The following is a 24,745-nucleotide window of genomic DNA, read 5'->3' as shown; positions in this document are numbered from 1 at the left end:
ATGATAATCCTAATACTAGCCATAACCCTAGCCCTAGCCCTAAAACAAAACTGAACCATAGCCCTAATCCTAACCCTTAACATAAACCAAACCCTTACTCTAACCCTAGCCCTAATTTGAGTTTTAATCTGAACCCTAAAACTAACCCTGACCATGACTCTGACCATAACAATAACCCTAGCTCTAAACATAACCCTAACCTAAACCTAAACCAAACACTAGACATAGTCCTAACCCTAACCCTAAATATAGCCCTAAACATAACCGTGGTGCTTACATTAGCCATAACTCTAACTGTAGCACTAATTTAACACAAACCTAGCCCTAGTCCGATCCATAACCCAAGTTTTAACCCTAATGCTAACCCTAACACTTACCCTAATCATAAACGTAACCCTAGCCCTAACCCTACCTCTAACCCTATCCATTGCAATAAACATAACCCAAACTCTAATGCTAAACCTAGTCCTAAACCTTACCCTATTCCTAATCCTAATCCTATCCATTACCCTAATCCAAACCTAGACCCTAAACCTCACCCTATCATTAACCTAACACTAACCCTAATGCTAATTTGAGCCCTAACTTTAATACTTAACCTATCCCAAACCCTAAACCAGACCCTGACTGTAAAAATACTCCTAGCCCTAAACTTGACCCTAACCCTAAAACTTACCCTTACACTTCCTCTATCCATAAATATAACACTAAAACTCTCTTTAACCATAACCCAAGACCTGATATTAGCCATAGACCTAATCCTAGCCCTAAACTTAAAAAATACCCTAGCCCTAATCCTAGCCCTAAACCTAGCCCTAATCATAATCCTAACCTTAACCATAGCCCTCAACTATTTCTAACCCTCACCCTCCCACTAAACCTAGCTATAACACCATCCCTTACCTTAAACTTAATCCTAACCCTTACCCTAACACTATACCTAAGATGAACACTAAACCTAGTACTAATCCTAGCCCTAATTTAACCCTATCCCTAATTCTAAAGCTAACCATGGCCCTTAGACTAACTCTAACTCACTCACACTAGCCCTATCCCTATTTCTAACCCTGTCCCTTAACTTGACCCTAACACTAGCCCTAAACATAGCCATAAACTTGGACATAACACTTGACGAATCCTTATTCCTTATACTAACCCTAGATCTAACTCTAACTCTAACACTAACCCTAAGCCTAAGCCTAACATTAATACTAGCACTAACCCTAACACTAATCATGAAACTAGGCCTAACCCTAACCCTAGCAGTAAAACAAAACCGAGTAATAATCCTAACACTAAACCTTAACTGAAACCAAATCCTAATACTACACCTAGACTTAACCCTAGCCCTAAATCGAGTCCTAACCTTAACCTTAATAGTAACCCTGACTCTGACTCATATCCTAACATGCCCCATAGCTCTAAACACCACCCTAACCTTAAACAAAACCCTTACAGTAACCCTAGCCTTATTTTGAGTCCTAACCCTAACTCTAAAACTAACTATGACCCTGACTATTAACCTAACACTAACACTCGCTCTAAATATCCCCTAACCTTAAACGTAATTCTAACACTAGAGGTTTAACCCCTAATATAACCACCAAATTCACACTAATTGTAACCCTAGTTCTTACATTAGCCATTGCCTAGTCCTAAATGTAACACAAAACTAGGCCTAATCTGAGCCCTAAACCTAGCTTAAACCCTAACCCTTGCCCTAATCCAAGCCCTTACCTTATCTCTAACCCTATCCCTTACCCAAAGTCAAATCCTAACCCTAATGCTAACCCTAATCCTTAACCTAACACAAACCCTAATGCTATTACGAGTCCTAACCCTAGCACTCTTTCTAGCTCTAACCATAACCCAAATTCTAACCCTAACCCTGACGCTTATTCTGACCCTAACACTAATCGTAGGTCTAAACCTGAATCTAACCCTAAACTGAACGCTAACAGTAACCTTATACCTAAACCTAAACTAACACGAGCCCTAGACCTAAACCTAATCCTAAATCTAGCCATAACTCAAACCCTAGACCAAATGAATAACCTAGACATAGCCCTAACAATAACTCTTAGCTTAAGCCAAACACTAACTCTTTCCCTAGACCTAATTCTGGCTTTAATTTTAACCATAACACTAACCTGAACACTGTCCCTGACACTAACAGTAACCCTAGTTCTAAACACCACCCCAACCCTTAACCTAACCCTAAAACTATACCTAGCCCTAACATTAACCCTAAAATTAGCCTGAATCATAACAAGTTCTTAATTAGCTGTAGCCCTAATGTACTGCAAAACCTAGCCCTAATCCAAGGCCCACCCTAGCTTTAACCTAAATCTAATCCTAATCCTAACCATAGCCCTAACCCCAAGCCTAAACCTAAACCTAGACCTAATTCTTAGCATAACCCTAGCCTTAAGCCTACCTCTAACCTATTCATTACTCTAAAGATAACCCTAGCCCTTATACAAACCCTAAGAGAAACCCTAATCTTATCCCTAACCCTAACCCTATCCATTAACCTACACTTAACCTGAACCCTAAACCTAAAACTATCATTACCTTATCCTTAACAATAATGCTAATTCGAGCATTCTTGTTAAGGATAACCTGACCTAACCCCAATAATACCCCTAGCTCTAAACTTGACCCTAACCATAAACCTAACCCTTAAAATAGACCTAGGTATAAACCTAACCTTAAACTATCCCTAACTTTAACCCTAGACCTGATTTTTGCCCTAGCTCTAATCCTAGTCCTAAACTAACAAAAACCTCAGCCCACATCCTAGACATAAACTTAACCTTAATCATAAACCTAAACCTAACCCTAATTTTAACCCTCACCCTAGCCATAAAACTAGCTGTAACCCTAAACCTTATCCTAAACCTAACCCTAATTCATAACCTAACATTAACTCTAGCCCTAAACCTAGGCCTAACCCTAACACTAACCCTTGTCCTAAGACTAACTCTAACTCTCGCCCAAGCCCTATACTGAGTTCTAACCCAATCCCTTACCATCACCCTAAAGCTAGCCCTAAACATAGTCCTAACCCTAGCCCTATTCTTCGCCCTAGCTCAAAACCTAGATCTAAAACTAACTCTAAATCTAACCCTAAACCTAAGCCTAAACCTCACACTAACACTAGCCCTAACCCTAACACAAATCCTAAAACTAGCCCTAACCCTACCCCTAGCCATACAACAAAATTGAGTCATAGCCCGAATCCTAACCCTTAACTTAAACCAAACCCTAACCTTAAACCTAGCCCTACACCTATCTCTAATTCCAGTCCTAAATCTAACATGCAAAGTAATACGGACACTGACTGTGACCCTAACACTAACTCTAGCTCTAAATATTGTCATAACCATAAACCTAACCCTAACACTAAATCTAGCCCTAACCCTAAACCTATAAATAGCACTACTCATAACCCTACTTGGTACATTACCTGTAGCCTTAACCCTAGCTTTAATTTAACCTAAAACCTAGCCTTAATCCGAGTCCTAAACCTAGCTTTAACTGTAAACTTAAACCTAACTCTAACTCAAACAAAAGCCTTATTCCTATAGATATCCTTAGCACTAATCTTAGGTCTAAACCTATCCATTGCCCTGAAGATAACCCTAACACTTATGCTAAACATTAGGCCTAACCTTAACCCTATCTATTACACTAAACCACATCTAAACCCTAATCCTAACCCTGTCATTAACTCTAACCCTAAACCTAATGCTAATTTGAGCCGTAAACCTTACTTCTAACCGAAACCAAACCCTAACCTCAAACCTGACCCTTATAATAACCCTAGCTCTAAACCTAACCCTTATCCTAAACCTAACCCTTACACTGGACCAAGCCATAAACCTAACAATAAATCTATTCCTAACTGTAACCCTAGATCTGGCATTAGCCCTAGCCCTAATACTAGCCCTAACCCTAACACAAACACTAGCCTTCATTCTAGCCCTAAGCCTAGCCTTAATTATAACCCAAACACTAACCATAGCCATAACCCTAATACTAACCCGTGCCCTAGCCCTCAACTTAGCTATAATCCATTCCCTTACCCTACATGTAACCCTAACTCTAACCCTAACCTGAGGTCTAAACCTAACATTAACCCTAGCCATAATTTAGACCTATCCCTAAACATAATCCTATCCCTAGCCCTACAACTAACTCTAACTCTCACACTAGCCTGTCACTAGTTCTAACCCTATCCCTTACTATAACCCTAACCCTAGCCCTAACCCTAGTTCTAACCCCTGCCATATCCTTAGTCCTAGCCCTAACCATAGATCAAATCCTAACTCTAAATCTAATCCTAACCTGAAGCCTAAGTATAAACATTATAAATACATTTATATTTAGACTCTGTGTCTACAGATGTTGGCTTCAATTATTATTAAGAATATAGTCATTACTTTCATAAAAGACATACCATTTCTGGTGGTATATAAAGAACTGATGGTCAGGGGTAAGATGCTATGTTAAGTGGGAAAGGAGTTAGGGTATAAGATTTATCTATCTTAGCAAGTTGGAGGAGAACTGTAATGAATAGACAGGGGTAATTTATGGAAAATGTATAAATTCAAATTCCTTTTCTGTATTCATAAAATTACCCTAAGTATAAATAGTAAAAGTTTAGAGGTAGAAAGTGGGATAGATGGAGAAAAAAATTAGAAAAAAAAAACAAGAAAAGAAAGAAAGAGAGGTGGGCCTATGCAATTCCTCTAAATAAGATATAATAAGGGGGCGGTAAGGTGGGCCTATGCAATTCCTCTATATTAAACTATTCTGGTGATTCAGTTCTTAAAGTCAAATTTCATGCAAAGTAATTGGTTTCACGTATGTTGAGATTGTGAGGGCCAGAGGGGGAAGGGTAACAGAGAATAGATGAGAAGAGCAAGAATAGAAAAGTCTCTCAGAACTCTGTTTTCTTACAGTAGGTGTAGTTGTCTATTCCTGGCTTGAGTTTCTGTGCTAAGGGTGGTGGAGTTAGCCAGTTTGAGAGGGCTTGAGCTTCTACATGGAGCCTCCCTACTCTTAGTCTCTGAGTTGGACACCAGGTACTTGTATAGTTGCTATTCTGCATTGATAGCTACCCCCCTCAAAAAAAAAAAAAGCTTGTGAGAAAAATCTTGAGTCATCACAGCTGGATGTAGGAGAGTTGGAAACCAGGTACCTGAGCAGCCACATAACTGAGCTGGTAGCCACCGATAGATGGTGAGTAAGGTTTTCCAAGATGGATTTTCTGTTACCTCTGTAGGATGTTTGGTGAGGTGGGTGGTACTGGGGTAACCTTTGGCCATGTTCAGAGCTTGGTCTGGTGACCAACAAGCAAAGCCTCTGTGTTCTGTATGACCTATCCTCTGCAAAGAGAGCACCTGCACAGCTGAGACTTCCATCTGAGCTGAGAGAGAACCTCTGGCCAAGACTTTCATCTGCGACAAGAGCTCACGAGAGGCTGAGATTTCTGTCTGTGCAGAGAGCTCATGCCTGAGACTTCCCACTTCCGACTGAGCTGAGAGCAACCACACAGCCAAGCCTTCTTCCTTCACAAAGAGCTCCAGCGTGGCCCTAGTTTTCTTTAAATTTCTATGATATTGGGAAAGATTCATCTTTTACTTAGCCTTACTATGCTCCACAGGTTGGGACCTTGTCGGTTCAATTGTTCGCTGTCAGGAACAGTTTGTATTTTAAGGTTTCCCTTCATTATGGCTTATTGATGTGAATGAAAATTGAGCTGGAAATCAAACCAGGTTGGTAGGAGGTGCTTGAAAATTCATCAGTCAGTTCTCAGTGGGCACTTTCTGGTTTCTTTCCTTTGAAGGTAGGCCAAAGCTTAAGCATGCAAAAGCAACTGTATCTGAGAGCCCTTAAGGAGAAAACACCGAAATATGTATGTATTGAAATAAGTCTCCCAATGATTTTATCAGATTTCTTTAATACTTTGCAGTATTCATCTTTAACTTTCCGCACTGGGCTCCCCAAGTTTGGGACATTTGAATCAATGGTTTTCTATACAGGTAAGGGTTAAAGTTATGGGTAGGGTTAGGGTTAGATTTAGAGCTAGTGTTAGAGTTTTTTGTTTTTTGTTTTCTTCAAATTTCTTTGATACTGGGCTGGATTTATCTTTTTACTAGCCTTAGTATTCTCCCCAGTTTTGGGCCTTCTGAGTTCAGTGGTTCGCTGTCAGAAACAGTTTGTATTTTAAGTTTTCACTTCATTTTGACCATATGGGTAAATAGAAATAGAGCTTGAAATCAAACAGAGTTGGTTTTTAAGTTTTCTTGAAACTTCACACACTCAATCAGTTCTTAGTGTGAATTTTGTGTTTTGTTTCTAGTAGAAGTAACCCTATGCTGAAATAGAAAGAAATAGCTTCATCTGTGAGTGCCTTAGGAGCAATCTTCAATAATTTTTTAGTCAAATTACTTTGATACTGTACAGGGTTCATCCTTTACCTAGCCTGAATAGGATCCCCAATTTGGTGCCTTTAAGTTCAACAGTTCATTGTCAGGAACAGTTTGAAATTTTAAGTGTCACTTCATTATGGCTTATAGGTGTGAATGACAATGAAGCTGGAAATCAAACAGGGTTGGTACTAGCTGCTTGATACGTAACACACTCAATAGTTCTCTGCAAGCACTCTCTGCTTTTTTTCTAATGAATATAGGCCAAAGGAGAAGCATGCAAAAAAACTTTATCTGAGAGCACTTTAGGAGACAACAGGAAAATAAGCATGTAATGAATTACCTCCCGCAATTATATGGTCAGAAAACTGTGCATTTTTCATCTCTTAACTTGCCCAACTAGGCTTCACAACTCTGGGACCTCTATGATTAAAGGTTATCTAAACATGTTAGGGTTAAGATAACAGTTAGGGTTAGGGCTAGGTTTAGACCCAGTGTTAGGTTTAGAGTTAGTTTTGTTCAAATATTTTTGGATACTGGGCAGGATTCATCTTTTACCTAGCCTTACTATGTTTCCTAGGTTTTCACCTTCTTAGTTCAAGGTTCACTGTCAGGAACAGTTTTAGTTTAAAGGTTTCACCTAATTTGAACCTATACAGATAAATGGGAATGGAGCTAGAAATAAAACAGTGTTTGTAATAGCTGCTTGAATCTTCATACACTCAATCTGTTTTCTGTGGGCCATCTGTGGTTTCTTCCTTGTAAAAGTAGCTCTAAGCACAAGCATGCAATAACAACTATATCCAAGAGCACTTTATGAGAAATCAGAGAAATATGCATGTCTTGAACTACCTCCCCCCCAATTATTTGGTCAAATTTGTTTGATAATTCACAGGATTAATCTGCTAGCTTGCTGCCCTGGGTTCCCCAAGTTTGTGACTTGTATGATCAAAGCTCGATAAACAGGATAGGTTTAGGGTTATTGTTAGATTTAGAACGAGAGTTAGAACTAGTGTTAGGGTTAGAGTTATTTTTGTTTAAATTTCTTTGATACTGGGCAGGATTTTTCTTTCACCTAGCCTTATTATGTTCCCCAGTTTTGGGCCTTCTAATTTCAATTTTTCACTCTCAGGAACTGTTTGTATTTTAAAGTTTCATTTCAATGTGTCCTATATATGTAAATGGAAATGGAGCTGGTAATCAAACAGGGTTGGTGCTAGCTGCTTGAAATTTCACACACTCAATCAGCTCTCTGTGGGAAATCTCTGGTTTCTTCCTAGTGAAAGTTTTCCAAAGCCATGGCAATGAAAAGAACATTACCCAAGAGCACTGTAGGAAAAAAATAGGGGAAATAGGCATGTATTGAAACACCTCCTCCAATTATTTTGTCAGATTTTTTTTTATACCTGGCAGGATTCATCTGCCCTTATAGGAACCCTGAGTTCTGGTCTTCTATGACCAAAGGTTCTCTAAAGAGGTTAGGGTTAGGTTTAAGGCTAGGGTTAGAATTAGTATTTGGGTTAGTTTTAGTTTTGTTCAAATTTCTTTGATACCAGGGAGGATTCATCCTTTACCTAGCCTTACTATATTCAACGTGTTTGGGCCTTGTAGGTTCATGGTTCAATGTCAGGAACAGTTTTTGTTTTAAGGTTTCACTTCATCTTGACTTATATGTGTAATTGGAAATGGAACTGTTAACAAACAGGATTGGTGTTAGCTGTTTGAAACTTCACACATTCAATCAGTTCTCTGTGGGTATGCTCTGATTTGATCCTTGTGAATGTAGCCCTATGCTGAAGCATGCAAAGCATAGGTTTAGGGTGAGGGCGATGTATAGGGCCAGGTTTAGTGTTAGGGTCAGAGTCAGTGTAAGGATTAGTTTTAGGGTAGCATTAGGACTCTATTTAGGGCTAAAGTTAGGGCTAGGTGTAGGGTTAGGATTAGGTTTTAGTTAAGGTTTAGGGTTAGGGCTAGTGTTAGGGCTAGATTTTGGATTAGTGTTAGAGTTAGGGCTAGTTTTAGGATGAGGTTTAGGATTAGTGTTAGGTTTAGATTTAGATTTAGGGTTAGATATAGGACTAGGGTTAGAGCTAGTTTAGGGTTCCGGAAGGGATAGGGTTAGAACTAGGGATGAGGCTAGGGAAAGAATTAGTTTTAGACTTAGTACCAGGCTTATGTTAGGGTTAGGATTACAGCTAAATTAGGGCTAGGATTAGGGCTAGGGTTAGTGTTAGGATTATCCCTAAGGGAAGGGCTAGGTTGAGAGTTAGCATTGGGGTCAAGGTTAAGTTTAGGGAAATGAGTGGTGTTATAGCTAAAATTAGGTCTAGGATGAGGTTTAGAATTATGATTATTGTTAGGGTTACTGTTCAGAGTAGGATTAAGGTAGGATTAGGTATTAGGTTATGACTAGTTCTAGTGAGTTACATTTAGTGTAAGTGTCAGGTTTAGAGCTAGGGATTTTATTAGTGTTAGAGTCAGGGTTGGCATTTGGTTTAGGTTAAAGTTTACCATTAAGGCTTTAGTTAGTGGTAGGTTTAGTTTTATGGTTAGGGTAATGGATATGGTTAGGTCTAGTTTTCAGTTAAGGTTTATGGTAAAAAATGGGTTATTTTTATTGATAGGGTTAAAATTAGCATTAGGGTTAGAGTTATGTTTAGTGTAATGGATAGGTTTAGAGCACAGGTTAGGTCTAGGTTATGATTTGGATTAAGTCTAGGATTGGGGTTAGTTTTAGGGATAGGGCTAGGTCTTGGTTTAGGGTAAGTATTAGGGCTAGGTTAAATGTAAGTTTCAGGGCTAGGGTCATGGTTAGAGTAAAGGTTAGTGTTTGAGCTAGGGTTAGAGCTAGGGTGAGGGTTAGGTTTAAGTTTAGGTCTAGGGTTATGTGTAAGGTTATGGTTTGGTTAATGGTTAGGGTTATGGCTATGGTTTTAATTAGGGTTAGGTTTTAGTTAGGGTAATGGATAATATTAGAATTAGTGTTAGAGTTAGGGTTAGGGAATGGGTTAGGGCCATTGTTAGGATTAAGTTTAGTGTAAGGCTTAATGTTTCAGCTAATGTTAGGGCTATTGATAGAGTTAGGTTTCATTTTAGGTATATGGTTACATTTATGTTTAAGGTTAGTTTTAGTTTTAGGGATAGGGTTATAATTAGGGTTAGGTTAAGAGTAATGGATAGGGTAGGAGCTAAAGTTTGGGCTAGGATTAAATTTTGGATCAGAGCTAGGATTAGGGTTAGAGTTCAGGATGAAGCTAGTATTATGTTTAGTGAAAGGGCTTTTCTTGAGCTCGGGTTAGATCTATGATTAAGGCTAGTTTTATGGTTAGGGTTAGGGCTAAGTCTAGTGTTAGATTTAGGGTTAGGGTGAGAGTGATGTTTAGAGGTAGGTTTAGGGTTAGGACAGGTTCAGGGTTAGTTTTAGTTTTTGGCTTAAAACTCAAATTAGGGCTAATGTTAGGGCTAGCTGTAGGGTTAAGTTTTGGATTAGGTTAAGGGTCAGAGTCAGGGCTATAGCTTGGTTTTGTATTAGGGCTAGGGCTAGAGTTAGGACTGGTTTTAGGATTAGCATTGGGGTTAGGGTTAGGGCTATTGTTAGGTTTAGGTTTAGATTTATGGTTAGGGTTAGATTTAGATTTAAGGTTAGATATAGGATTAGGGCTAGGGTTAAGAAAAGGTCTAGAGTTAGGCCTAGGGTTAGAGAAAGGGTTAGGGTTCAAGTAAGGGATAGGGTTAGAACTAGTTTTAGGGCAACGGTGAGAGTTAGACTTAGCCTTAGGGCAAGGTTAGGTTTAGGATTAGGGATACAGCTAAATTATGGCTAAGATTAGGGCTAGGGTTAGTGTTAGAGTTAGGCTCAGGTTTAGTGTTAGGGTTATGATTAAGGGTATGTTTAGGGCTAAGATAAGAGCTAGGGATTGTTTTAGGGTTAGGTCTAGCATTATGCCTAGGGCTAATGTCAGGTCTAGGGTTACTGCTAGGGATATTTTCAAGCTTAGGTTTTTGGATACGTCTAGTATAAGGGTTAGGTTTAGGGTAAGGGTCAGGTTTAGAGTTAGGGGAATTATTAGTGTCATTTTCAGTGTTAGGGTTTGGTTTAGGTTTGAGTTTTGGTTTAGTGCTTGAATTGGCATTAGGGTTAGGGTTATTGTAATAATAGGGTTAGATTTAGGTTTTAGGTTAGGTTTAGGATAATTGATAGCGTTGGGGTTAGTGATAGGGTTAGTGTTAGGCCTAGGGTTAGCATTAGGGTAAGGTTTATATTTAGGGCAATGGATACAGTTAGAGTTTAGTTTAGAGCTATGGTTATGGTTAGGATTAATTCTTGAGTTTGGGTTAATGTGAGGGTTAGATCTAGGGTCATGTTTAGGGTAATGTTTAGCATAAGGGTTAGGTTATGAGCTATGGTTAGGGCTGTAGCAAGGGTTAGGTAAAAGGTTAGGTCTAGGGATAGAATTACGGTATTTTTAGGGTTAGAGTTAGGGTTATGGCTAGCATTATCATTAGGGTTATGGTTAGGTTTAGTGTAATGGATACAGTTAGATTTAAGTTTAGGTTTAATTTTAGGGTTAAGTTTAAGGATGATTTTAGGGCTATGGTTATGTTTAGGCTTATGGTAACGATTAGGTTTTTAGCTAGGGTTAAGGTTATAGCAAGTGTTAGGTTTAGGGTAAGGTCTATCTTTAGTTTTCTGGTTAGTGTTAGGGTTATGTTTAGAGTTAAGGCAAGGGTTACTAATAGGTTTAGGGTTAGGTGTAGTGGATAATTTTAGGTTTAGAGCTAGGGTTAGAGCTAGGGTTAATGTTAGGATTAGGGCTAGGATTATGGTTAGATTTATGGATAGTTGTAGGGTTATGTTTATGGTAAGTGTTAGGCTTTGAGCTAGGGTTGGACTAAAGCTAGGTTTAAATTAGGATTAGGGCTAGAGGTAGGGTTAGGGTTATGCTTAGGGCAAGGTTCAGGCCTAGAATTAGTTCTAGGTTTTGTGTTAGTTTTAGGCCTAGGGTTAGTGCTGTGCGTAATGTAAGATCTAGGGATATGAGTAGGGCTAGTTTTAGGGTTAAGGTTATGGCTAGGTCTAGTTTTAGGTTTATATTTTTGGTTAGGATCAGGTTCAGAGTTCCATTTATTGTTAAATACTGGTCAATATTCAGGTTAGAGTTAGAGTTAGCATTATAGACAGAATTAGGACTAGGTTTAGGTCTAGGGGTAGGGGTAGTGTTTGGGTTAGTGTAAGGGTTATTGTTAGGGCTAGGACTAGGTTTTTGTTTAGGTCTAACGCTAGAGTTAAGGCTAGATTTAGGATTAGATTAGGTCTAAATCTAGTGGTAGAGTTAAGTTTAGGAATAAATATATCGGTAGTGCCAGTGTTAGAGTTTGGTCTAGGGTTAGGGTCAGGATTAGACCTCAGTTTACTGTTAGTGTCAGAATAAGGGTCAGGGTTAGCTTTAGAGTTTGGGATAGGATTAGAGCTAAAATGAGGGCTTGGGTTAGAACTATTAATAGGGTAAGGATTTTGGTTAGCCTAAGGATTAGGGACAGATCTAGAGTTACCATTAGGGTTAGGGTTTTGCTTAGGGTAAGGGATAAGGTTAAAGCTAGTGTTAGGGTTAGAGTTAGGGTTAGGGTTAAAGCTAGTTTTAGAGTTTGGATGAGGGCTTGTTTTTATTGTAGGGTTAGGGCTAGGGTTAGGGCATTAGCTAATGTTAGAACTAGGGTTAAATTTAGGGTTAGTTTTAGGGTTAGGGTTAGGAGTAGGTCTAGTTTTAGGTTTAGGTTTAAGGTTAGGGTGATATTTAGAGCTATGGTTAGTGTTAGGATATAAGTCAGGTTCCGGGTTAGGGTTAGGACTCAAATTAGTGATAGGGTTACTCTAAAGTTTTTGTTTAAGGTTACGATGGGGTCTAGAGCTAGGGTGAGCGTTAGGATATGAGTCTGTTCTGGGGTTAGATTTAAGGTTAGAGTTGGGAGTCGAATTTAGGGCTAGAGTTAGGTCTAGATGTAGTTTTAGAGTGGTTTAAGTTAAGGTTTATGGTTCGAGTCATTGCTCAGATTTGTTGTACTGCTAGGGTTAGGGTTTTGTTTTATGATTAACATTAGAGAAAGGGCTAGTATTAGTGTTAGGCTTAGGCTTAGGTTTAGGGTTAGATTTAGAGTTAGGGTTAGAAATAGGGTTAGGGCAAGAACTAAGGTTAGGGCAAGCATTAGTGCTAGGTTTAGAGCTAGGTTTTGAGTTACGGTAAGGAATAGTGTTAGAACTAGGGATAGGGTTAATGTGAGAGTTAGTTAGTCTTAGTTCTAGAATTAGGGTTAAATTTAATTTTAAGGTTACCGTAGGGCCAGTTTTAGGCTTTGCTCTATGCTTAGGTTCAGGTTTAGACCTAGGGTTACTGTGTGTGTCAGAGTAAGGTTCAGGGTTATCATTAGGTTTTTGGTTAAGATTAGAGCTAGAATGAGCGCTAGAGTCAGGACTATTAAAAGTATTCAGATTTTGGTTAGCCTAATAATTAGGAATAGTTCTAGGGTTACCATTTGGGTTAGAGTTATGCTTAGGGTGAGGGATAGAAATAGAGCTAGGTTTAGGGTTAGGTTTAGGGTTAAAGCTAGGTTTACAGCTTTAATTAGTGCAAGTTTTTGTTGTAGGGTTAGGGCTAGGGTTAGGGCAATGGCTAATGTAAAAACTAGGGTTACAGTTAGGGATATTTTTAGGGTTAGGGTTAAGGGTTAGTCTTGTGTTAGGGTTAGTTTTAAGGTTAGAGTGATATTAAGAGCTAGGGTTAGTGTTAGGATATAAATGAGGGTCAGAGTTAGGGTTAGGACTCGAATTAGGAATAGGATTACTTGCAGGTTTCAGTTTAAGGTTAGGATGGGTTCTAGAGCTAGGTTGAGCATTAGGAAATGAGTCTGTGTCATGGTTATTTTTAAGGTTAGATTTAGGAGTCGAATTTAGGGCTAGGGTTAAGTCTGGATGTAGTGTTAGGGTGGTTTAAATTAATGTTTAAGGTTATGGATATTGCTTGGTTCTGTTTTACTGCTAGGGTTAGGGTTAGTGCTAACTTTATGATTAGCGTTAGGGTTAAGGCTAGTGTTAGTGTTAGGCTTAAGCTTAGGTTTAGGGTTAGATTTAGATTTAGTGTTAGATCTAGGTTTAGGGTTAGGACTTAAGATAGGGCAAGGGTTAGGGCTAGGGTTAGATTATGGTATGTAATAGCGTTAGAACTAGGGATAGGGCTAGTGTGAGTTAGAGTTATTCTTAAGGCTTGGGTTAGGGAAATGGATAAATTAGGGCTAGGATTAGGGCTAAGGTTAGTGTTCAGCTTAAATATAGAGTAGGATTTGAGTTAGTATTAAGTATAGGCTAAAGGTTAATGTTATAGCTAGGTTAAGAGGTAGGGGGATATTTAGAAATAGGGTGGAGCTTTAGTTATGGTTAGGGTTATGATTAAGGCTAGGTTTAGTTCTAGGATGAGGGCTAGTGTTTGTTTTAGGGTTAGGGCTAAAATTTGGGGTATGACTGATTTCTGGTCTAGAATTATGTTTAAAGATAATTTTATGTTTAGGATTATGGCTACGTCTAGTGTAAGGGTTAGGTTTAGGGGTAGGGTCAGGTTTAGGGCTAGGGGTATTATTATGTACAAGGTCTGTGTTAAGCTTTGGGATAGATTAAGGTCTAAAGTTAGGGATTGAATTAGCATTAGGGTTGGGTTTAGAGTAATGATAGGGTTAGTATTAGGGTTCAGGTTAGGTTAAGGGATATGGATAGAAATAGGATTAGAGATAGCATTAGGTTTAGACCTAGGGTTAGCAATAGGGTTAGGGTTATGTTTATGGTAATGGATAGGGTTAGACTAGGGTTAGGGCTAGGGTTATGGATATGATTAGGGCTAGGATTATGGTTATGGCTTGGGTTTGGTTCAAAGCTCAGGATAGGGCTCAGATTATGCCTAGGTTTCAGGTTAAGTTAGTGCTATGGTTAGGGTTATGGCTAATGTAAGTACTAGAGTTACATTTAGGGCTAATTTTCGTGTTACGTTTAGGGCTAGGTTGAGTGTTAGGGTTATTTTTAAGGTCAGGATGATGTTTAGAGCTAGGTTTAATGTTAGTGTCAGAGTCAGGGTCAGAGTTATTTTTAGGGTTCGGCTTAAAATTCGAATTAAATCTAGGGTTCAGGGTAGGTGTAAGTTTAGGGTTTCATTTAGTTTAACAATAAGTGTTAGAGCTATGGCTCATTTTTGTTTTAGGCTAGGGGTAGGGTTAGGGCTAGTTTTAGGATTAGTGTTAGGCTTAGGGCTAGTGTTTGGGTTAGGCTTAGACTTCAGGTTAGGGTTAGATTTAGAGATAGGTGTTGATCTAAGGTTAGTGCTAGGGCTAAGGATATGGCAAGGGTTAGTTCAACAGTTATGGTTAGGTTTATGGATATGGTAAGGAATAGGGTTAGAACTAGTGATAGGGCTAGTGTGAGACTTAGAGTTCATCTTATGACTAGGGTTAGGGTTATGGTTAAAAATAGGGCTAAATTAGGGCTAGGGTTAGTGTTAGGTTTAGACCTAGGTTTAGGGTTAGAGTTTGGGTTACGTTTAGTTTAAAGGAATGGGTTATAGCAAGATTGAGGGCTTGGCAAGTGTTAATATTAAGTTTTGGGCCAGAGTTAGGGTTAAGGTTCTGATTAATGCTAGGGTTTAGGGCTAGGATGAGGGCTAGTGTTTGTATTAGTTTTAGGGCTAGTATTAGTTCTATGGCTTATGTCAGGCCTAGGGTTACAATTAATGATACAATTGTCTAGCGTTACACTTAGAGTTACAATTAGTAATATATTTAGTGTCAGTTTTAGAGTTAGTGTTATTATTAGGGTCAGAATGAAGGTTAGGGTTTGGGTTAGGTTATCATTTAAATTTAGGGCTCAAATTAGCATTAGATTTAGGGTTACAGTAATGACAGGGTTATATTTAGGGTTTAGTTGTGGTTTAGTGTAATGGGTAGGGTTAGGGTTAGGCCTAGTGTTAACATAAGGATCAGGGTTATTATTAGCATAATGGATAGAGTTAAACCTAAGTTTAGTGCTAGGGTTATGCATAGAATTAGGACTTTTGTTTGGGTTAGTGTTAGGTTTGAGTTAAGGGTTAAAGGTAGGATAAAGACTCTGATTAAGGCTAGGTTTTGGGTTAGGTTAGGGCTAGGTTTAAGACTATGGCTAATGTACAAACCAAGGTTATGATTAGCACTAGTTATAAGGTTAGGGTTAAGGCTAGGTCTAGTGTTAGGGTTAGATTTACGGTTAAAATGATTTTAGAGCTAGGTTTAGTGTTAGTGTCAGAGTCAGGGTCAGGGTTTTTTTCAGGTTAGGAATAAGATTAGAATTAGGGATTGAGTTAGGGATAAGGTTAGGACTAGGTGTAAAGTAGGGTTTGGTTTAGGTTAAGGGTTAGGATTAGGTCTATAACTCGGTTTTGTTTTAGGGCTAGGTCTAGGGTTATGGCTACGATTAGGTCTATGTTTAGGGTGATGGTAAGGGAAAAGGTTAGAACTCCCCTATAGGTCTAAGGTAAGAGTTACAGTTAGTCTTACGCCTACAGTTCTATTTGGAGTTAGGGATAGGGCTAAGTTAAGTGTGGGATTAGGGCAAATGTTAATGTTAGAGTTAGGCATAGGGTTAGGGCTAGGTTCAGAGTTAGGGTTGAGATTAGGGTTAGGTTTAGGATAAGGGATGAGTTTATACCTAGTTTTAGGAATAGGGTGAGGGTGAGAATTAGGGTTAGGGTTAGGGTTAGGGTTATGATGAAGGCGAGGATTATGTCTAGTATGTTGGTTAAGGTTTGTGTTAGGATTAGGAATAGGATTAGAGCTAGGGCTAATGTTAGGTCTATGGTTAGAGTTAGAGATAGTTTTAGGGTTATGTTTAAATCTAGGTCTATTGTAAGGGTTATGTTTATGTTTAGGTTCAGTTTTAGAGCTAGGGATATTATTAGGATCAGGATTATAATTTAGGTTAGGTTATGGTTAATGTTAAAATTAGCATTAGGTTTAGTGATAGGTTAACGATCGTTTTAGGTTTAGGGTTCAAGTTAGGTGTAGGGTAATGGATAGGGTTAGAGATGGGCATAGGATTAGGGTTTGGCCTAGGGTTAGCATAAGAGTTAGGGTTATCCTTATGGTAATGGATAGGGTTAGAGCTAGGTTAGGGCTAGGGTTATGATTAGGATTGGTTCTAAGTTTAGACTTAGGCTTAGTGTTAGAGCTATGGTTAGCGTTAGGGTGAGCTTTAGTGTTAAAGATAGGGTAGGGCTTGGATTAGGGCTAGGTTTTGAAGTAGGTTAGGGCTATGGGTAAATTTAGAACTTGTTATGATTAGGGTTTTTTTTAGGGTTAATGTTAGAGATAGATATAGTTTCAGGGTTAGGGTGATGTTTAGAGCTAGGGTTGGTGTTAGTGTCATGGTCAGTGTTCAGATTATGATTACGGTTAGAATTAAAGCCAGAATTAGGACTAGGGTTAGTGTTGAGAGCCATAGCCGAAGGGGCCCCAGCAAACTTTTAGATGCCAGCAAACTTCCAGCTGCCAGCTGATGATTGGCTCACAGCAGCCCCAGAAAACTTCAGCTGCCAACTGATTGACTCCTCTGTGGTGATGCTCATTGGGCTGTTTCCCCGTCTTTTCAGACCAAGGAGCTCCTCATTGGGGGACTTTTATGGCTCCGCCCATGTGACCCAGCCAATCGGTCTCAAGAGCAGGAGGAGTGGGGGAGGTTGAGAGGCTTGTGGGAAGCCAGTGGTGGCAGTTGGGCTCTGAGGGGATTCCTGAAAAGCTGTGTGGTGCGGTGTGTGTGTTCTAAAATTAAAGTTTGTTTCTTTTGACAAGTGGTTCCTGAATTGTGCCCAGCCAGACTGCAGCATTGGGTGGCCTGCAAGCAGAACGATTGAGGGTAAGTGATAGGGTAAACTGCTTGCCCCTGAGGGCAGGGCGAGAGGATGGGTTGCCATTTTAAGATTCTTCTTTTGTTTTGCTTCACTTTTGTTTTAAGTTGCCTGTCCCTAAAGATGTGTAAGATGGAAGAAAAAAACACTCACCACTGAGGAACAGATAGGGAGACAGGGCGTATGGACATTTCAGAAGGATAGAAAGGCTTATATAATGATTTTTTGTTGTTCCAATTTTGTTTCACTCTGTTTCAGTTTTGTTTGGCATTATCTTGTTGGGTTGTATTATAGTTATATTAGAAAAATTCAAGTAAAAGAGAAGGTCTCTCGAGCTAGTCAGGCAGAGAAAAAAATTCATGTAAAAGAGAAGGTCTCTTGAACTAGTCAGAGAAGAAAATTCAAGTAAAAAAGAAGGTCTTTCGAGCTAGTCATACAGAGGAAGAAAGTTTAGAGCAGAAAAATCCATCAGGGGAAAGTTACAACAGGAGACTGCTACTAACATCTTTCTATCACCAGAGAGCGTGAGTGTCCAAACTACAGTGCCAACTCTACAGAAGACTGCTACGAACACTTTTCTGTCACCAGAAGATGTAAGTTTCTAACCAAAAATGCCACCTTCATATGCTGGGAGGACCCCAACCCCCACAGTTGATAGATGGGATCCAGAGACAGGATCTCAAATATTAACATGGCCTGTATTTGAGAAGGCAGGAGGGCAGCAAATTCACCATGCTTTAAATTTCAAAACAGTGAAGCATCTAAAAGAGGCTGTAGCAACCTATGGTCCTCAACTACCCCTCACTGTAAGCATGGTCGAATCCATTAACAATTTGAACATGACGCCAGCAGATTGGGCTAATATGTGTAAAGCTGTGCGAAATGAAGGAAAATACCTGAGATGGAAAGTTGCCAATGAGAAATTTTACAAGGAGACGGCTAGGCAAAATGCAGCAGCTGGTTATCCTCAGAGAAATCTAGATATGTTGTTAGGAAAGGGACCTTATGAGGATCAGCAGCAACAAATTGCATATGATCCTGGTGGATATTGACAAATTGCTGCAGATGCGTTTAGGGCATGGAAGACTTTACAAGGACATGGAGGTTTACAAGGTAGATTATCTAAGGCAATACAAGGAGCTAATGAACCTTACGCTGAATTGGTAGATAGGCTTATTCAAACAGCTACTAGAGTTTTGGGGAATACAGAACAAGCAATGCCATTAATAAAACAACTGGCTTATGAGCAAGCGAATCATTGGTGCAGAGAAGTCATTAGACCGTTGAAACATGAAAATTTAGACACATATATTAAATTATGTAGAGACATTAATGATCAAGGGCAAGTCATGGCAGCTGCAGTATAAAAGGTTTTAGATGCCAGGCCAAAAGCATGCTACAATTGTGAACAAACAGGACATTTTAAAAGGAATTGCTGCATAGGAGGAGGGTTTAAAAAAACGAGGTATCAAAGGAATAGAATACCAGGTATTTGAATTTCTTTTTTTTTAAAGAGAGAGTGAGAGAGGGAGAGAGAGAGAGAGAGAGAGAGAGAGAGAGAGAGAGAGAGAGAGAGAGAGAGAAATTTTTTTTAATGTTTATTTTGTAGTTCTCAGTGGACACAACATCTTTGTTGGTATGTGGTGCTGAGGATCGAACCCGGGCCGCATGCATGCCAGGCAAGCGCGCTACCACTTGAGCCACATCCCCAGCCCCGAATACCAGGTATTTGCCTACGATGCCATAGAGGGAAACATTGGGCTAATAAATGCCATTCTCAAAAAATAATGGAGAGTACTCCATTATCCAAAAACGAACAAGGACCAGGTGTCTATCCACAATATTGTAGAGAAAGGCATCTGGCTTCATTGCCAAAAAATGGACAGGGGGCCCAATGCTCTGGGGCCCAAGACCACAAACATACGGGGCACTGGAGGAACCCAGCAACCCCATCATTATAGTGCCCAGGACACATTGTCCATTGAATCCCTCACTAGACAAACCAGAGAAAGCACAAGATTAAACATCTGTGCCTCCACCAGAACAGTACTAACTCAAGAGATGACAGTTAGAATCATTCCCATAGGGGTAAAAGGACCTCTTCCCAAAGCAACAGTAGGCTTATTATTGTTACACAGTTCTTCTACTCTAAAAGGACTTATGATAAATTCTGGGGTAATTGATCGTGATTATGAAGGTGAAATAAAAATTATAGCCTGTTGTCCAAAGGGTATATCAGTAATTTCGCCAGTAGAGAGAATAGCACAGTTACTAATAATACCCAGCCTACATGATAAATTTTCCAGTCGTACTGTAGAAAGAGGTTCCAGGGGATTAGATTCCACAGATGTGGATTGGGCTATGCTTTCTTTACATTTAGACTCTCGCCCTGTGCTAAAACTAGATATTCAAGGACATAAATTTAATGGGTTACTAGATACAGGTGCAGACCTTAGCATCATCTCTCATCAAGAATGGCCAAAACATTTGCCATAACAACAAGCCACTCAAATGCTTTGAGGCCCTGGAGTGGTGACTAATCTCTATAGAAGTGCAATGGTATTAGATTGGAAGGATCCTGAAGGAAGTGAAGGAACTATACAGCGAAATGTATTGGATCATCTTCCCGTAAATTTATGAGGATGAGATGCCCTTGATCAATTAGAACTAAGTTTAACAAATAACATCAATCCAAATGTGCCCACTATTATGAGAAGACAAAGTTTTAGGAAAGGAAAAAGTTTAAAAGAACAAGAACAAGGTATAGCAGCACCAATACAAATAGATCAAGGAACGGACAGATATGGGTTGGATTTTCAGAAGGGGTAACTGAGACAATAAAAATTACTTGGAAATCAGAAAGACCAGCATGGGTTCCTCAGTGGCCCTTGACTAAAAAAAAGATACAAGTAGCCCATATACTGGTCAAACAACAATTAGCGGAAGGACATATACAACCATCTGTATCTCCCCATAATACTCCCATTTTTGTCATCAAAAAAAATCTGGTAAATGGATATTATTGCAAGATTTAAGAGCCATTAATAATGAGATGGTTATTATGAAACCTGCTCAATCAGGGATTCCCCAATTGTCTGCTTTGCCAAAAACCTGGTATGTTTTAGTTATAGATATTAAAGATTGTTTTTTTTTTCAATTCTAATTTATCCTGAGGATAGTCCACGTTTTGCATTTTTCTATCCCTGCACTGAATCATGAAGGTCCTGATCAGAGATATGAAAGGAAAGTACTCCCAAAAGGGATGGCTAACAGCCCAACTATGTGTCAAATTTATGTATACAAAGTAATCCAGCAACTTAAAAATCAAAATCCTGAACTACAAGTATTTTACTATATAGATGATGTATTATTAGCACATAAAAATAAAAACACATTGCTAGAATGATATGCCACACTTACAAACTTATTAAAAATTATAATCTAGAGATAGCAATAGATAAAGTCCAATTAAATTTTCCAATTAATTATTCAGGAGTTCTATTATCCTCAACCATGGTCCATCAAGCAAAAACTCACATACAAGTAGATCAACTCAAATCACTTAACGAATTTCAAAAGTTATTAGGAGACATAAATTGGATAAGGCCTTATCTAGGTATACCAAAAGGAGAGTTGGGAACTTTATTTGATATCCTAAAGGTCCATCAGACCCAAATTCACCCCGAATGTTAACATCTGAAGCAAGAAAGGCATTAAAAATCATTGAAACATATATTGAAAATATGCAATTGGATAAAATTGATATGTTTGCCTTTATTATTTATTGTACTACCAACAAAAAATATTCCTACAGGAGTATTTTGTCAAGGAGGATCATTATTATAAATACATTTATCTTATTCTCCTAACAATATTCTTACTAGGTATCCTGAGGCTGTAGAACAATTAATACTCAAAGGAATAAAATCAGCAAAGGGAGTGTTTGGAATTTCTCCCAATAAAATTATTACTCCATATACTATGGATCAAATTGATGAGTTAGCTAATGAGTTAAATACTTGGGCAATAATCATGTGCAAATCTAATGTTTCATTTGATAACCACTATCACCTAATCCTTTATTGTCCTTTGGTCTTTGCATCCTGTAATTTTTTCAAAAATGACAAGAAACACACCTATCACGAATGATCCAAATATATTCACTGATGGGTCAAATAATGTTACAGCAGCAATAGATACACCTGATCAAACTTTTACATTTTTAGTACCCAAACAATGAGATCAAATGGTAAAGCTTAATGCAGTATTACAAGCTTTTGTGATGTTTAAAGATTCTGTATATTTTTGCTTTCTGATAATCAGTATATAGTTAATGCTATAGTTTCCCTTGAAGATGCTCGTAGGATTTCCCCTTCCTCTACTGTTTTCTCTTTGCTTTCCACTATACAAAGTCTAATCTGAAAAAGAAAAGATCCATTCTTTATAGGACATATCAGGACACATACAGGATTGCCTGGAGCCCTTAGTTTGAGCAATGATTTAGCAGATAAACTACACATGACATACATATTTTCTCTACATTAGAAGAAGAAACAAATTTTCATAAAATTGTATGTCAATGGTAATAATTTACAAAAGCATTTAAAAATAACTAAGGAACAAGCCAGACAAGTAATAAAATAATCTCAAAATTGTGTGACCTTTTTATGACAAGTTAATCTTGGAGTCAATCCTAGAGGACTGATACCTAACCATATTTGGCAGATGGACGTCACACACTTGCCAGAATTTGGAAAATTAATATATTTGCATATTACAGTTTATACTTCTTCTGGATTTTTTATAAGCTCCCTTCATGCCGAAGAAAAAACTAAAGATATTACAGCTCAGTGCTTACAAAATTTTGCCACTGTAGGCCGTCCAAAACAGTTAACAGCAGATAATGCCCCTGGTTATACTTCTACCTCTTTTTAAAAATTTTGCTCATCATTTGCCATCACTCATATAACAGGAATCCCATACAATCCACAGGGACAAGGCATAGTTGAAAGAGCTCATCAAACTATTAAAATGTACTTATTAAAGCAAAAAGAAGAGATTGGGTAGGGGTATATATCCCTCAAAGATAACCTTAAAATAACCCATTTTACTCTAAACTTTTAAAATTTGGATTCATCAGACTTAGTGCTGCAGAAAGGCACATGTGTCCAAAATATGCACATAAGCCCAAGATACTTTAGAAGGATATTCTAACAGGACAATAGAAAGGTCCTGACCCAGTGATTGTCTGGAGTCGGGGGTCTGTTTGTGTGTTTCCACAGGTAGAACAGCAGCCAATTTGCATTCTAGAGAGATTAACTAAAGCGATTTCTACAGATCAAAAAGAAGATGATTTGTCTCAAATCCATAACAGCTGATATCCAAAACTGCAGTTTGGCTATTCTTAATTCTGAAATGGAACCAGGATGCTTTTTTTCAATATCTATTTTATTATTACAGTTTTCAATATCATGAAGTTCTGTTTTGTTTTTTGAGCTCATACAGACCTAGGTTAATGTTTTGCTGATCAGTTCTATTTTTTGATTATAGAATTTTTAAACATTTCAATGGGTATTTTACCTGTAAAAGTTATAAGGCGTTTAGTATTATGTTATGTGTTGTATGTATTATATTATTTGTGAACACTTGTGTTTTATGCTGTATGTTTGTATGTACTTATGTCCATATATCACATATGATGAGCGCTCAAGAAAAAATGGATCCAAATATTTTTTTTATTCATGTGATTTAAATGGTTTAATTTAAATTGGGTAAACAGCTGTTGAGGTTTGTTTTGATATGTGAAAAAAAGGAGGTTAACAGATCTGTTTGTTTACTTTCACCTTTCCTTTTTATTATATTTAATAATCTGTTCAAGATAATGTAAATGGTTCAGAAAATTGTTTTCTTTTAGTGCCTTTTGGAATGTTACATATTTTTTCTTTAGCCATTATTGCCAGAATTCCTATCTTCACCCCACTGCCGGTGAAGACAATGATAAAACCAATCTACAACTTCTGCAATAGCTATCACTGAACTGCTTGCAGAATTTGCCTGCAGTATGTATCACTTGTATGCATTGTGAACTCACTTGTATGCATTGTGAACTATCTGTGCAGCGACTTGTGGTAGTGTTGGGGTATTTTTGCTGATGATGTCATTGGTGGAACAATTTTTCCAAAAGGATCCATCACTGAACTGTTTGCAGAACTTGCCTGGACTATGTATCACTTGTATGCATTGTGAACTCACTTGTGTGCAGTGACTTGTGATAGTGTTGGAGTTTTATTGCTGATGGTGTCATCAGTGGTACAATTTTTCCAAAAGGAGCCACCAATTCACTTGATGTATCTTCCTCCCTTCTGCTTGTGATGGTTGTTCAGCTACAATTTGGGGGCAAACATAGATGAGGCAAAGAACCTCACCCCCTGCTGGTACAAAGACCTATCCACAGGTGTAGCTGTATGCTGGACCAGTAGTCAATGACGGGTAAGATCCAATTGCAATGGTACCAACCTAAGACAGGAGGCTGACGCCTTGAGTCAGCTCACCCAATAGCGTGTAAGGACCAAATGTAGTATTGGACAACCTAAGGCAGGCACGGTCCCTAAGCCACATGCTTGTTGTTTAAACAGAGTAGGGGAGATGTTGAGAGTCACAGCTGAAGGGGCCCCAGAAAACGTCCAGCTGCCAGCAAACTTCCAGCTGCCAGCTGATGATTGGCTCACGGTGGCCCCAGCAAACTTTTAGCTGCCAACTGATTGGCTCCTCTGCAGTGATGATCATTGGGTTGTTTCCCCGCCCTTTCAGACCAAGGAGCTGCTCATTGGGGGACTTTTTTGGCTCTGCCGACTCGACCCAGCCAATCGGCCTCAAGAGCAGGAGGAGTGTGGGAGGTTGAGAGGCTTGTGGGAAGCAGGTGGTGGCAGTTGGGCTCTGAGGGGATTCCTGAAGAGCTACGTGGTGTGGTGTGTGTGTTCTAAAAATAAAGTTTGTTTCTTTTGACAAGTGACTCCTGAATTGTGTCCAGCCAGATTGCGGCAGGTTAGGCCTAGGGAAAGAGTTAGTGTTTGGCTTAGGCTAAAGGTTATTATTAGGGCTAGGTTTAGGATTTTGTTTATGTCATGGGCTAGAGTTATGGCTAGATTTAGAATTAGGTTTAGGTCTAGGGCTAGTTTTAGAGTTTGGTTTAGCGTTAGGTTCAGGATTAGACATATGATTAGTGTTAGGGTCAGAATATGGGTCAGGGTTAGGGTTAGGGTTTGGGGTATGGTTAGAGCTAAAATGAGGGCTATAGTTAGGACTAGTAATAGGATTAGGGTTTGGGTTATGTTAAGGATTAGAGTTAGAATTAGGATCTGAATTAGTGTTAGGGTTTGGCTTAGGGTAAGGGATAGA

General features: G+C 38.8%; 1 long non-coding RNA gene across 1 annotated transcript; it reads left to right on the top strand.

Annotated features, from left to right (window-relative positions):
* Positions 1-11,237: 11,237 nt before the first annotated feature.
* LOC144375106 (uncharacterized) lies at positions 11,238-23,995 on the top strand. The gene is made up of 3 exons (XR_013434539.1): positions 11,238-17,355; positions 17,867-17,940; positions 18,957-23,995. It is a non-coding gene; the product is annotated as an uncharacterized LOC144375106 (long non-coding RNA).
* Positions 23,996-24,745: the final 750 nt, after the last annotated feature.

Source organism: Ictidomys tridecemlineatus, chromosome 2 (genome assembly GCF_052094955.1).
Source record: "Ictidomys tridecemlineatus isolate mIctTri1 chromosome 2, mIctTri1.hap1, whole genome shotgun sequence".
Lineage (NCBI taxonomy): Eukaryota > Metazoa > Chordata > Mammalia > Rodentia > Sciuridae > Ictidomys > Ictidomys tridecemlineatus.
Note: the sequence above shows the minus strand (reverse complement) of the source record. Positions and strands in the feature narration are given on the sequence as shown.